A 14,818-nucleotide genomic window follows, 5' to 3' on the forward strand; every position below is an offset into this window, starting at 1 on the left:
AAAACAAAAAACAAACAATCAGAGAGGCAATCAGGTAAAGTTTAGCTGCAGACAGCAACCTCCTGGTAATAAGACTTTGATTCTAATAGGCTCTTCTGTGAAAATATTTTTGATGCCTGGCTGAACTAGACTTTTACTGGAAATATAATACTGGCATTTAGTGGAGAGTTATTTGGACACTCTCCCTGCTGGTTTTACTAGAGGAAAATGCGTATTAAGGAACACTTTGAAATATTGTTACAGGATTTATTCTCCATTCCTCCAGCAGAAATCCTTTAATAAAAGAAAACACTTAATTTTGTATTTAGAACTGAAGGCACTTTAAATCTTTAAATCTTTTTCTTTTTACAACCAGCTTCTACAGAGACTTTTTTTTAGAAAGATTATTTTAAATATGATTGTTTAACTCCTCAGTTCCATATTTCTGTCATTACCAATTTTTCGTGCTCATATTTTGAGAGTTCTACCTTTTTAATAAGAGAATTGGGTCTAACCTAAGGATAGGAGAAGTAATAAAGATAAAAATCAGAACAGACTCACCTTTTGCTGAAAATCTTAAATGAATCTTGGCTTAAAATTCAAACCAAACATTGAACAGTTGTGAAGTTTTGAATAGTTCAGTTATTTATGTTGGTTTTAGGTCCCGTCCCCTCCACTTTTGAATACCTCTGCAATTCCTAGTTTTGTCTAAGACTGAAATACTTTTAAAGGACTGTTCTCACAGGAGACGAGATGAGGAAAGCTATACTTGTCACTATCTTAAATACCGATTGTAGTGGCTGGATGATGCTAGGCTGCTTCATTAGGCTGGAAACTCAGATTTAGTAGTAACCTTGAAACTTCTGTACCTGCTATATGAGAAGAGCATTTCGCCGACTTATCCTTTAATTTTGTTTTTTGTGGTTTTACACTGGAGAGGGATTAAATAAAAACCCACATCCACCCAGGAGCCAATTTCAAGGGCATGTAAAAATGACTTTCCTCAAGTAAAAGTCCAAAAATGAATATCTTGGGATCATATGTTTTGCATGAATTTATCCTGATAAGTGTTAACTGCCAAGAAGCAGGGTTATTTAGTGGTTAGAGCAGGGCTCTGGGAATTGGGATTCTTGAGTTCTGTTACTCACTTGCTGAGAGACCGGGCCATGTCACTTAACTTTCCTGTGCCTTCATTTACCCTTCTACAAAATGAACATCTTAACATTGTGCCTACCTCCTAAGTGTTTTCATAGATTCCAAGGCCAGAATGGACCACTGTGATCATTTAGCCTGACCTTCTGTACAACACAAGCCATAAAATGTCCCTAAAATAATTCCTAGACTCCAATCTTGCTTTAAAAATTATCAGTAATGGAGAATCCATCATGACCTTTAGTAAGTTGTTCCAACAGTTTATTAGTGTCACTGTTAAAAAAATACATCTTATTTCCAGTCTGAATTTGTCTAGCTTCAACTTCCAGCCATTGAATTGTGTTATACTGTATCTTTATCTGCTGGATTGAAGAGATCATTATTAATATACATTCCCCATGTAGGTACCTGCGGAACAAGTCTTTCCTTAACCTTCTCTTTGTTAAGCTAAATAGACTGAGCTCCTTGAGTCGATCACTGAGACATGTTTTCTTTTAATTATTCTCGTGGCTCTTCTCTGAATCCTCTCCAATTTATCAACATTTTTCTTAAATTGTGGACACCAGAACAGGACACACTATTCCAGCAAGTTTTGCACCAATGCCAAATACAGAGGTAAAATAACCACTTGACTTCTACTGGAGAGTCTCCTGTTTCTGCACCTATGGACTGCAATAGCCCTTTTGGCCACAGCATCTCCCTGAGAGCTTTTGTTCAGCTTATTACCCACCAGGACTCCCAAATCTCTTTGAGTCCCTGCTTCCCAGGATAGATTCCCCTTGTGTAAGTGTGACCTGCATTCTTTGTTCCTAGTTATATACATTTACATTTAGCCATATTAAAATGCATATTCTTTGCTTGTGCCCATCTTACCAAATGATCCAGATCTTCTGTGTCAATGACCTGCCCTCTTTATTTACCATTCCCCCATTTTTTGTGTCATTTGCATACTTCATCAGTGATGATTTTAATGTTTTCTTCCAGGTCATAAATAAAAACACTAAGTAGCATACGGTCAAGAACCTATCCTTGCAGAACCCAACTAGAAACACACCTGTTTGATGATGGGTCCCAGTTTATAATTATGTTTTGAGACCCATCAGTTTGACAGCGCTGAATAAGTTTAATGTGTGCCATGTTAATTTTATATCTTTCTAATTTTATAATCAAAATGTCATGTCATACTGAGTCAAAAACCTTACGGAACTCCAACTGGGTTACATCAACACTTTTACCTTTATCAACCAAACTTGTAATCACATCGAAAGAAGATATCAAGTTAGCTTGATAGGATCTATTTTCCATGAACCTATGTTGATTGGCATTAATTATATTACCCTTCTTTACTTCATTACTAATCAAGTCCCGTATCGGCTGCTCCATTATCTTGCCCAGGATCGATGTCAGACTGACAAGCCTATAATTACCCAGGTCATCCCGTTTACCCTTTTTAAATATTGAGCCTTATTATTTTTACAGTGCTGTAAGATCATCTGATAAGACAGTCATGTAAATGAAAATATTATGCTCCACTGATGTTTAAATGATACATGAGACGCACAAGAATTAAATTACACAATAAAAAGGGAAGCAGCAGCCTATGAACTAAGGAGTTGGAATGTGGATGTCAGATAGAGATGGGTGCATATTCAGATTTGTTGATTTGTTTAGCCACGTTTGCATTCCATTACAAGTGCTTTCCACATGGATTTGGGTGATTTGAGGTTTGCGGAAACTGAATTTTAAATCCACGTGCACAGTGGAATGAGTTGCACAGTCAGTCAATCAGAACAGAAATGATGTGATATGACTGAACAATCACAGCTACTTAATGCATTTTAATAGTGAATTTCAAATATCAGATCCTCACACAAAATTGTTCATGATCAATCCATAGAAATTTAAAAAAACTTGTAAAATTTTGGATACTTTAAAATACTGAATAAGTTCAAGAAAAATGTGATCTGCTCATGACTGTCCCACATACTGAAAAATTGGCTAAATTCATCAGATAAATTACTTGATGTGCATTATGTTCTCCGCTCTCACATCATCCATTATTCTGAACCCCTGGGACATAACACAAAAAGGAAAAATTACCTACATGACTGAAGGGAGGCATCCCATTGTCCCAAGCTGGAAAGGTGTCCATTAGATATTTTCCTATACTTTTGAAAAATCAGGCAAAAACATACCAAGCAATAGTGGAATTATTCTAATCTGCAAGCTAAATGCAAGAACTGGACCAAATCATTACACGCAGTAGAAATTTCTGAGCTAGAAAGAGACCATATGGCACTCCAATGGCACTGTGGTACCCTGGCCCATCCTTTCCTCAGTTAGGGTCAGTTTCCTTCATGCTTATTTATTTTAAGTGCCTGTCTAGGTCTTTCTTGCAATTGTGGGAGGTTGTGAAACCAAGGATTTTCATGAATGAATGAGTGAGCGACATCTCTAAATGGTCAGTTACACAGTAGATTCTACTTTCCCTTCTATGGGCATTCCAGAGTTGTACGGAAAAGTCTGAGGGCATTGTCCAAGGGTCTAAGAATCATGTAGGCCACATGTTCCATGTGTGTACAAATGATTTTTCATTGGCTGCTTCTTACTTCAGTGTTCACCCAGATGTGGCTGGATTTATTGCTCTTTGTCCAATGTCCATTGGCAAATACTGTAGATCTCTATATAGGCAACTTGGATGGGGATGAGAAATTCCTGCAGTGAATTTGGGGGAAAATTACTTAAGTTCACAAACGTGAAGTAACTTACCTTCTGCTCTCCCAGTGAATTGTATTTGTGATTTCAGTCCAGTTCCTAGTGAACCAAAAGCAAAGCCTATCCCCACAGCGGTCACTAATTAGCACCATTTGTGGAATTAGGAAAAACAAGTACTTTCAAAATACACCACAATGGCAGTCCAGAGATCCTTTAATTCTTCAGCTCCGATATCTCTCACCTTCTGAGAGCTAAAAACAACAAACGCTGCCTTCTGCCTGTTCAGGCAGGAGGCCTCCTACCCACGGAAGGAATGTCACTATTAGCATCTTTAACAGTTCACTGAACAATCTGTAAAGAGAGGGGTGAACAGAGGAAGCTGGACCAGATAACGTGGACAGTGGGACCTGCACTGTGTGTTGCCTTGTTTGGCATCGCTTTTGAAGCAATGCTACAAAACACCTGGACTGACATCCCTGGAGAACATGGGTCTGATTTTTCAGAGATGCACAACTCCAGTCCCAGCAAACGGGAGCTGCAAGGTGCCCCTCCCCTCTGAAAACCAGGCTCTGTATTCAAACAACAGGGTCAGTGTGAGCAGGCACAGTGCAGTTTTGCCCTGCACTAAGCTTCTGCCTTGCCATTGTATTTCACCTCTGGCCAAGGTCAGAGCAGGGCCATTTGATCACCATGCCCATTCAGTGCTTGATGCCTTAATAGGGACTGCCAGTCTGGGTGCCGGTTGGTGCCAGGGGGTATTCTTTGTGATTAACAAACATGACATCTCAGATCTGAACTGAGACCCACTAATTGGTTTCATATGAGCCACCAGGATGAAGTTCCAGAGGCCTTATTAGATGTGGAGAGCAGAGTAAGGAAACAAGATTGGGGACTGGAGGCCCAAACAGTCTTCCAGAGGGAATCCAAGACAGCTGCTTGTTGAGAACCCTCAGGGTTATTTCCAGAAGAGAGGCCTGATTTTCAGAGGTACCAAGCACTGTGGCTGCTATTGACTTTGAAATTTAAGTACCTGCTTAAGTGCTTTGTTGTGGTAGGGCTATAATTCTGTTCTTTTGCACCATTTCCATTGGCTTATGATTCTGAGGCACCAAAATAAAATTTTTGCTTATGGAAAAATATATATGAGAATGCTTGAATGGGAAAAGAAAAGTCCTTTTGTGCCCCCCGCCCCCGCAATAAAAAATGGCCAAAAGTCCATTTTTATCCTGTTTTCCTGGAGGTGTGAATTTTTTCATGTTTTCTTGCTAATATAGCAAGAATCCAAAACAATTTCCAGTATAGATTTTTAAAGAGAAAAGTTGAGGCGACAGCAAAAATACTGCAGGAGCTTTGCCATGTTCTGCCGCCATAAAGGGAATGGATACATTCACTTGTCGGTTGAAACAAATGTTTGATGCTGCTGCTTCTTCTCTGGAGTCAACGCATAAGAAATAGGTCTCAGGGAAGTCTTAAGCTAATGGATATTTTATGCCTTCGGTGTTTGCTTGACAATGTCTTTTAAATTATAGTAGACAGCAGCCCGATAAGAAGCAGTTGGAGACAATACCACGATAGTCATTGGCTATATCTGTTTTCAAACTTGTGAAGAAGTATCAGTTATAAAGGATGAACAATAAAATGAAAAAAAATCCTCAATAATTAATCAACCAGTCCCCTTCAGGATATATTTCAATTATAGTTAATATATTGATATTTAGATTTTCAACTCTTTGAGACAAGTTCTTTTCCTTGAGCTGAGATTGCACATTAGCCTCCAAGAAATGTATGAATTCATTGGGAGCCTGAAATTTTCTCTTTAGTTAAGAAAATGAAAATATCAGAGCGTTTTATATGTATGCTGTATTTATGCAAACCAAATCCACTAGAGAATCCTCTTGAAGCCCTGGCAGCACTGTGGATTTGAGCCTGTTGCTATTTTATGTGCAAGTAAAAATGACCCATTTTCTGTGAACATCCAGTTCTTAAACTGTCTGCCAAATTTCAGCTTGGAAAGTCACCGTATGTCAGCCAACAGAATAATGCAATGGAGTATGACAAAAGTGTTATAAACTCAATCCTGCATTCTCTCTGCTCACAAAACTCCCACTGCAGTCAATGGGACTTTTAAGTACAGAAGGAATGTAGGATTGGGCCCAATATTATGTCTTACGAGGTCAGTGCAATTGAAAGAAGAGCACACTTACTTGCTGATCAAATCAGTTCAGACACTGGCAGCCTGAGCTGAGTTCAGTGTGGGTGGATTCTGTATGTCTTAAAGGCTAAGGAATCTGCAATGTTCCTCCAAATGTCTGTGGATATAAAAGTTCTTTAATCATTTCACATAATTAGGTGTATTGCTAATGGAATCCTATGTTGTAAAAAGTAATCAACCTCATTGTTTTTGTGCACTCATTAATGTTCTGCTACTTTTTAGGTGGGAAATAATGCACATTTCCTTTGCTAGATTTATTTATATAAATATATTTATTGCAGCTGCCAAATAGATTATTCATGAGGCTTATCACCAATAATAAAGCATCACTTTAATTGTTGCAGAAACCTCATTGGTGTCACACAGATGTTAAGCCTATCCCCATATCTGATTATCTGTGGAAACAACCTTTCAATATCTTCTTTTACTGAGTAAGTTTGCTGGTGAGCTTTGAAGGTCTAATTTTAGTTTTATGATAATAACAATATGGTCAAGTTGTATTTCTATAGCGCTTTTCACGTGATCGGACATTCCAGAGCATTGAAATACTTGCCAGTAGAGGATGGAGTATGTAGGACAGCATGGCTGTCATTAGTGAATGGCAACATCCCACATGCTACGAATAAGAGCCAGCAAATCTGTGATGAAATTCAGTAGAAGGGAAGAGTGCTCCTAAACTTTCTCTTTAGTTAAGAAAATGAAAATATCAGAAGGTTTTTATGAATACTGTATCGATGCAAATCAAAGCCACTAGAGAATACTCTTGAAGCCCTGGGTTGTCTTCTGGGTTTTTTTGTTTTTGTTTTGTTTTGTTTTTTGTTTTGTTTTTTTGCCAGCCAAATTGAATTTAGAACAACATTGAGGGGAGCAGCCAAAAGGCTTGATAGTGAAATATGCAGTAGGTTTAATGCAGAGTTACTAGCATACTATATTGATGGCACCTCCACCAGCAATCATATGTTATGTGACGGGAAGAAACCAGAGAGGCTTAACCAAATATTGGACTCCACCCTCTAGTGGCTGGACTTGCCCCGTATGCATCCTGCATATGTACGTAGCCCAAACTGAAACCACAATCCTCCTTGTTTGTAGGCAACAACGGGGTTATAAAGATGTCTTCACACTGCTGAGCTTGTAATAGCTTGGGTAAGCTTCTTGGACGGAAGTCACTCATTGCAGATCTCACACAGTGCTCTGTTATTTCTGTTCAGACATTATAGCAAAATATCCCTGCTAGACTTGACAGTATTACATAGATATCCTGAGATAATTTGTATCCAGAGGGGTACTCTTAATGTCCTGCCTGCTTGTATCAGCTTTGAAAAGCTATTGGACAAAGGAGGAATGCCGCACCTCTTTAGATTAGAGAACAGCAACATTCAGCTAATGGGCTACTTTATTCCAGGAGCTGCAAGCAAACGTACTCCAGAAGTGGAGCATCACACAAGTATACTGTAGTGACATCTAGCTAATTCCCATGGTCAGTCTCACTTCCACAGCAGGCCATGCCACTTCTCAGCTAGATCAGGTTGACAAAATGCATGGCTTTCGAGAGTGCCTCTGAACGCCCTTCTCAGAGGTACTTGCTCCAAGCTGGGTCTCCGTGGGTCATCTCCAGCTAAGGTTCCAAAAAAGCACTTAAACCCAGCAGCGTGACAAAAGACCAACCTCAAATACATTTACAGGCCTAAAGCCATCTATATTATGTTGAATTAAGGGGCAACATTCAACCATTTTACAAAGTTAGACACTTTTCAATAAATCTATTTAACTCCTGTGGCTGAGCGTGATGGTTATACTTCAGAGTGGAGTGGGACAATGACTACATTACAGTCCCCTACACATTTTATAAAACGTTGCTACTTATATTCAAGCTGGAACATAGTGCATGAGAATTCTCTTGCTCTGTCGGTGCTTTGTTTTTTCAGGAGACTTTGGATCAGTCATACAGCTAAACCTTGCAGTTTTTCAGCAGTGCTCTTGTTGAGTTAAACGGGTGTATGCCAAGTGCTATAGTGAACCATGCAGACACAGCCAATAGTAAGGTTCGCTTGGAACTGCACTGCCCTGGGGGGAGAACCAGAGGCAGAATGTCTTCACATGTTCACACTACCCATTCTTGGGATGTTCCTCCCCCTGTGCAGCCAGGCTGTTTTGCTAGTGTATGGGGGGAAGGGGTAGAGAAATGGCCCTGTCTTGTCTCCATGACCATCCCTGCTCTTTTCAAAACACTGCCAATGGGTTAATGGGCCAAAGGTTCAGTTGTGCTAAATATCCCTAAATTCAGATGCCCGTCTGAAGACTTTCTGACATCACGCAGATCCCAGGAGGTTTCTAGAACTACCCACCCAGTATCGGCTAGGTCAGAATTACCATGAGAATATTCAATTTCATGGTAACTTGGTATTTCCACTTCCAGTACCAGAAAGTATGGCAGGATAGGAAAACTGAAAAGAAAGGAGGAGAAGCTAACCACACTTCATTGACCTTCAAAAACTATACAACGTCAGATCAAGAGTGGGGTCACTTGGGATTACTTTTTAAATTAAATCTGGACTGGTATGTCCAAATAGCAACAATACTAAATGGTCTGTACTAGAGAGTAATCTCTATTGTCTACCTGCGCCATTTCAAGTATCTCACAGGTTGAGCTTTGCTAAGCCCCACTATGCTTTCAACTCTGTTGGAATTCCTGTTTCTTAAGTGCAAAAGAGGCTAATCATAGAGTAGAAAATAATTTGACTTGCTAATACCAGAAAAGAAAACATTTACAGCAACCACAAGTATTTTGGGGATTATGGCGTATAATGCTTATGAAAGCTTGTTTCTGGGGACATGTTTGCGTAAGCAGGGCTGCACTTTTTACTAGAGGAAACATTTGTAAGCTATAGCAGAGGATTTGCTGTGCTTCCCAAAATCTGGGACAGAAAAAGCCAGCAAGTGAAGAAGCAAAGTCTTCTCCCTTTAGTGAAGTGGGCCACACAGTTTCTTAGGGGAGAAGAAAGAAATAAACTCAGAAAAATCTTTATGAGGTCTCAAAAAGAGAAGAGGAGATATTTCTTTAATACAGAAGGCCTATTCTGAGGCTATAAAAGAGATGTAGTATGTACTCCTTAAGCAGAGCCCTGCTGTGATAGCTATTCTCCCCTGATAGTTCCTATTTGGCAGCAAGAAATGCCTTCCATGCTGAAGTGAAAACTGTAATTTTTGTTGGGTGCTATTTTTCCCCATGATTACATCAGAGGTCAGTCATTAATATTCACTGTGGGAGTCCCTCTCATTTCTCCATGGCCCACAATGAGGCAGTTGTTGGAGTTGTTATCATAGTAGAAACTACTGTGCAACGAAAGCACAGTCATGCTGCCTCATATTTAATTGAGAGATGGTAAATCTGTTCCCAAAATACTTCAGCTCCTTGTATTGTATGACAAATGTGTTTTTCTTTTTCCCTTCATCTGTGTATGTTTCTCCCCCTCCCGTTTTCCTTTTGGATGAAGAAAGCTCCATTTCCCCTACATCTGAGGGTCATAGCTCAGCAATTGACTCTTCATGGAAAATCCCCAAACATTAGCAGCCTGAGAATCACCCATTTTCCCTCTGTTTCCTTTACTTTGCTCATTTGCAGCTTCCCAGAATTGGCATGGTTTGCTTTTATACCCTGTTTAGAATCAAGATGACCCGGCTCCATTTTCAAGCCTATCTGGCATTCACACTGACATTTGGTGTATTCTCTTCCCATATGCTTCTGTGATGGTCAAGATCAGCGGAGACGCTCTTGGTACGAGACTAGATTTGAACATCTGGGAGATGAGGCCCTAGACTCTGAAATTCTCTCAGTAGTACCTCTGAGTCAAAAGGCCTGGTTCTCAATCATTTACACTGAGACAGGAGTGGAGGAGCTTCGTTGTTGCCCTAAATGCCAGAGGCGTAATGGGAACATCAGGATCATGATACGTCTACACTACAACTTCTGTCAGCATACTTCGGTCACTCAGGGTATGAATAAATCACCCCCCAGAGCAACATAAGTTACACCGACACAAACACCAGTGTGGACAGCGCGATGCCGACATAGTTACTGCTGCTCGCGGGGGCTGGAGTAATTAAGCTGACGGGAGAGCTCTCTCCGGTCAGCTGAGCGCGGCTACATTAGAGAGCTTACAGCACTGCAGATATGCCACTGTAGACGTGCCCTTAGTCTTTATAGAGCGTTGCTTCATTGACTCCTGCAGTGAGAGAGCAGAATCCAGGTGCCACGGCTTGGTACAAAGCTCATCATCCATGGACTCAGACTTTTGTCTGGGGGGGGGTGATTGTGGTTTTTACACTTACACCATTTTATTTATGCATCATTAATTGTTGGCAATTTTTTAAGCACATGCTCAGCTGAAAGACAATTCTGATGGGCACACTTTGTAAATAGATGCCCACATTTATTTTTTTGTAAATTATAAGTACCAGTTTGAGTGCCAGCAGGTGGAATTTGGAGATCTAATGTGTGTTTCCAAATTAGAAAATTAGACCGACTGCCTGGAGTTCTGTGCATCGCCAGAACCTGCTTTTTTGCAGGTCGTTTTTACTGACCCACTTTCAGTTGCCACCATCCTCCACTGGTCTGTGCTCCACTCCCTGCCTTTAAATTCAGTTCTGCCGTCACGAGAGTCTGCCCTGTCTTCTTTAAGAGCCAATACCACGGTTCTGCTTTAAGATTTCCCTACTGCAATAATAATTGCTGTTCCCGGTTCACTTTGACTAACTATCATTTTAATGGCTAGGGTTCTCCTTTCCTTTGAAACCAGGCAGCATCTAGCTCTAGAAGAGTCAGGTACTATTGTAGAGACCCCTTCTACCATACTCTCTGGGATCACAAGGGAGTAGCAAGGTCACATTCTGTTCCGGTTACAATGGCAGGAGCTGTATATTCCTGAGCCAACATGCTAACTTAGCAGGGTACGTTTATTTCTATTCATTTAGAATTAACAACCATGGAATAGACTTATTAAGACATAGCTGCTACTACCCCTCAGTATATATAGTTTAAGGAGAACCATTACTGTTTTACTCACTATCTAATAACTATCTTATTAGATATTTGGGAATATTAATTTAACATTTCCCCCAAGTTTCTCTTAAAACTGTTGTCTTCTTGCCAAACATAAATCCCATATTTATTGAAGTAAATGAATATTGGGAAATAATGTCCGTTTGGCTGCAATATAGCAGGAGGCATGTGAATATCGATTTATTACACTGGATTCAAATAATGTATTATGGCATGTGTCGTAGCCAACACTCTAGCAGAAACTATGGAGATCCATGATAGCTCCTGTTTTCGTTTCCTAATAATGTTCAGGGGGGAAAGGGGCCGAAATTTATTTTATGCTGAATCTCAACTCATTGATTAAGGAGGTTTGGGTTTCTTTCTTTCGGAAGCTTGAGGAAAATCTCTTCACTTGTCTGTGTGCTAAGTGAGATGTGTGTGTACCAAAATGGATGAGTTTGGCTAGAGAAATCAGCCCATTTGATAATGTTTTATAGACACATAGTGGGTAGCCTGCTCATAAGAGAAGTACTGTCTAGTGGTCAGCCCACTCCACCGCCTGGTATGTCCCTTTAAGGATTTTGAAAGACCCAGGAAAGATATACAAGGACCTAAGGAGGGACAGGGATACAGAAGAAGTGGTCCCAGGAATAAGTAGTGATTGGGATAAAAAAGGCACTGTTTCTTTAAAGGCCTGGGATCAGCAGCCTGGCAGAGGGGGTGGGGCAAGGCTCTTCTCTTCCTCCAGCCAGTTGGGGGATGAACTGGGAGAAAGGGGCTGGCATAAAGGCTGCCTCCTCCCTCACAGGGAAGGCAGATACTGACAGAAGAAGGCTGGCCTGCTGAGTGCTCTAGTGGAAGGCTGGGGTGATGGTAGGAGCAGCTCAGGGAAGTGGCTGATGGATGGACGAAACAGTCCTTAGCCACCTAAAACAGGGTCCCTGGGCTGAAACCCAGAGAAGAAGGCAGGCCTGGGTTCCTCTACCTTTCCACCAGAGCAAGAGGAAGCACACGGGTGTTTACCAGAATTGCTAAAGGGGGCGCTAGGCTGAAAAAAGTCCCCTGCAACACCGCACATGGATGCTCTCTGAAAGTGAGAGACACATCAACAAGGCAGAATTCAAACACTGCTGTTACTAAGGGGAAATGATGCTTGTAGTCTGGATATTTTTTTTCTCTTCCTCCTGCCCCCTGACACACACACACTCTCCTTATTTTTTTAGGCCTCCCTGAAGAATGTTTTGGAATGACCAGCACAGTTGTAAATCTATACCCTGAAACCCCTGCAAAACCAAAATAAAGAATTTCAGGTTTTCTTACAAGTAAATAACTTACTATTGTATAGCATATTTCCAAAGTCATTAAAAATCTCATGTTCTTAGCAAGGCCTTCCAGTGACCTAGAAGAGAGTGACTGGAAACACTTCGGCTGTAATTGAGGCTGGTTAGCAGTGATTGCAGGCCTGTGTTTGGATTGCAAATGGCCGAGGTACTTTTACAAATTACCCTGCTCTGGATTTGTCCATTTACTGAAAAATACACCTCCTCTACTCATGCTTAAAGAAGGTGTTAGTGGAGTGCAGAGGTTGTGCTAAAGCAAAAACTACATTTGGAAAGGAACTACACCTATAGTATTATCTTCCCCCACTCCCCACATTCTTCTCCTTTAAGAGCAGGGAAGAATGGTTAAGGTGCTAGATGGAGACATAGGAGATCTGGATTCAGTTCCCAGCTCTGTAACAGCCCCCCTGGGTGAACTTGGACAAGTCACTTAATCTCTCTGCGATTCAGTTCCCTAACTGCAAAATGGGGATAAACATAATTTCTTTCTCCCACCGTTCTTCTGTCTCATCTATTTAGATTGCTCTTTGAGGCAGGTACTGTCTCTAGCTATGTGCTAGCTGTTGTACAAACTCTAGGTGCTACTGTAACATAAGCAATAACTAAAATACTCTAAGAAGAGTCACAGTAAGCAAAATTAGACTCTGAGTATAGCAGTGCAAAAAAATAAATCTCAGATGGTCTTCTCTTTCACTGCAGGATTTTCACTGTATCCAAGTTCTAGGTTCCACTGCATTTTCTTATTCAACTACCCTCAAAAATTACAGAACAGGTTTCTAGTTCCTAAAACTTCTTTGGGTTTATTTAGCTTTTAGAAGCAAAAATCAAACCAGAAAATTGATATATGTGGTGATAGCTTTAATAATGGTGTTTCCTTGCAATTATCTCAAGTGTAATAATTTGTACTTCTAAAAGAATACCACTTATTTCCTAATTATTCTGGAAGAATGGATCTTCAACAGCCTCACAGCATTAAGGATATTTACTGTAAAAACAACAACAAACCTTCCTTTTTTCAAACTTGATCTGTGATCCAATCCTGTAAGGCTTAGCAGCCTCCACTCCAACTGCAATCAATTCAAGTCAAGGGTGCTAAGCTTTCCAAGGATTGGGCACATTGTTTCTAACCAGATGTGGTTACCAATTCTGACTAATAATGTTAATTGCTCCTACTTACAATTTTACCTTTATTCTGTATACATCCCACTTAAATGTTTTATGTGGGTGTTTCTGAAACCTAAACAACTTAAGAACTTTGGGTACCAGGGAAACAGCTGCAGTTCTGCTGTTGCTTTTGTGAAAAGATCACACAAATCAATTAAAAAAAGAAAAAGAAAAAACCACTGGCCATTTAAAGCCTAATAATTACAGTTCTGAATGCTGCTAAATTAAATAAGTGTTTTAGCCACATGACTTTTAAAGGTTTTGGTTTCTTTAGAAAATATGGTTGTAAATAGTCCTTGAATTGATCTGTTTCTAACCAGATTGTGAAATGCTGCATGGAATATTTTTCTGGAGCTGATATTATACAACTTTTCCATAGCTTTCTGTTTCAGCATTGTAGCACTGCATTAAACCACATCCCTGTCCTATGAAGTTTTATGAAACAATATATGTAGTGTGGTTGAGAGAGTAACTTAAAATGTCCACTGTTTAAGCATATATGATACATTACTCTTAATGCGATGTTATAAGCTAGTGATGCTATAATTATGCTTGAGAAGGAACATTCATTGCTGAGTGCCAAACCGCAAATAAAGACAGAGACATAGTTGGAAGGTCAAATTGGCCACAGCTTTAATTGAATAACCCATTGAACCAAATAAACCAAACCTAAAACTAGTCTGCCAGCTCTGGCCAAACTTGGGCCACAGGTGCTGTAGGCTTTCTTAGGGTCACAGCTCATGCCACAGAACAGAGCTCCTTAGGCACTAATCTGCTGTACGTGTACTGGGGCCGGCTGTTAATGGTGATCCCAGCCTGGAGATTAGTTAACTATGCTCCAGTTATGGGATGTGCAAACAGGAGTGGTCACTGAAATGGACCTGGTCATTGAAATGGATATGACCAACATGCCCTTGCAGATGTTCCTCGCATTCAGTGTTGAAGAGATAAGCATGGGGCTGGTGCTGGTGTTCCTCTGAATCATGTCTGAATGACTCCTCTTCAGAGCTGCTCCGAAAACAGAAACAAGATTCATCAACATTCGTTTCCTTTATTAGTGTCTCTGTTTCGCAAGTACTGCCTGTCGTACTGTAAATGAGCTTAAATTGAGTACCTACATTCTCCAGTACAGACATGTGCTTTATCCTGTGACCCCTAAGGAAAGTGAAAACTCACTAGAATTATCAGATCTTTGTGCATGCAACTTTCATTCAT

General features: G+C 40.3%; 1 protein-coding gene across 1 annotated transcript in view; it reads left to right on the plus strand.

Annotated features, from left to right (window-relative positions):
- PRDM16 (PR/SET domain 16) overlaps positions 1-14,818 on the plus strand; it is a 456,415-nt gene that overhangs the window by 159,273 nt on the left and 282,324 nt on the right. The gene's annotated exons all lie outside the window — the stretch shown is intronic.

Source organism: Eretmochelys imbricata, chromosome 18, assembly GCF_965152235.1.
Source record: "Eretmochelys imbricata isolate rEreImb1 chromosome 18, rEreImb1.hap1, whole genome shotgun sequence".
In the NCBI taxonomy this organism is placed as follows: domain Eukaryota; kingdom Metazoa; phylum Chordata; order Testudines; family Cheloniidae; genus Eretmochelys; species Eretmochelys imbricata.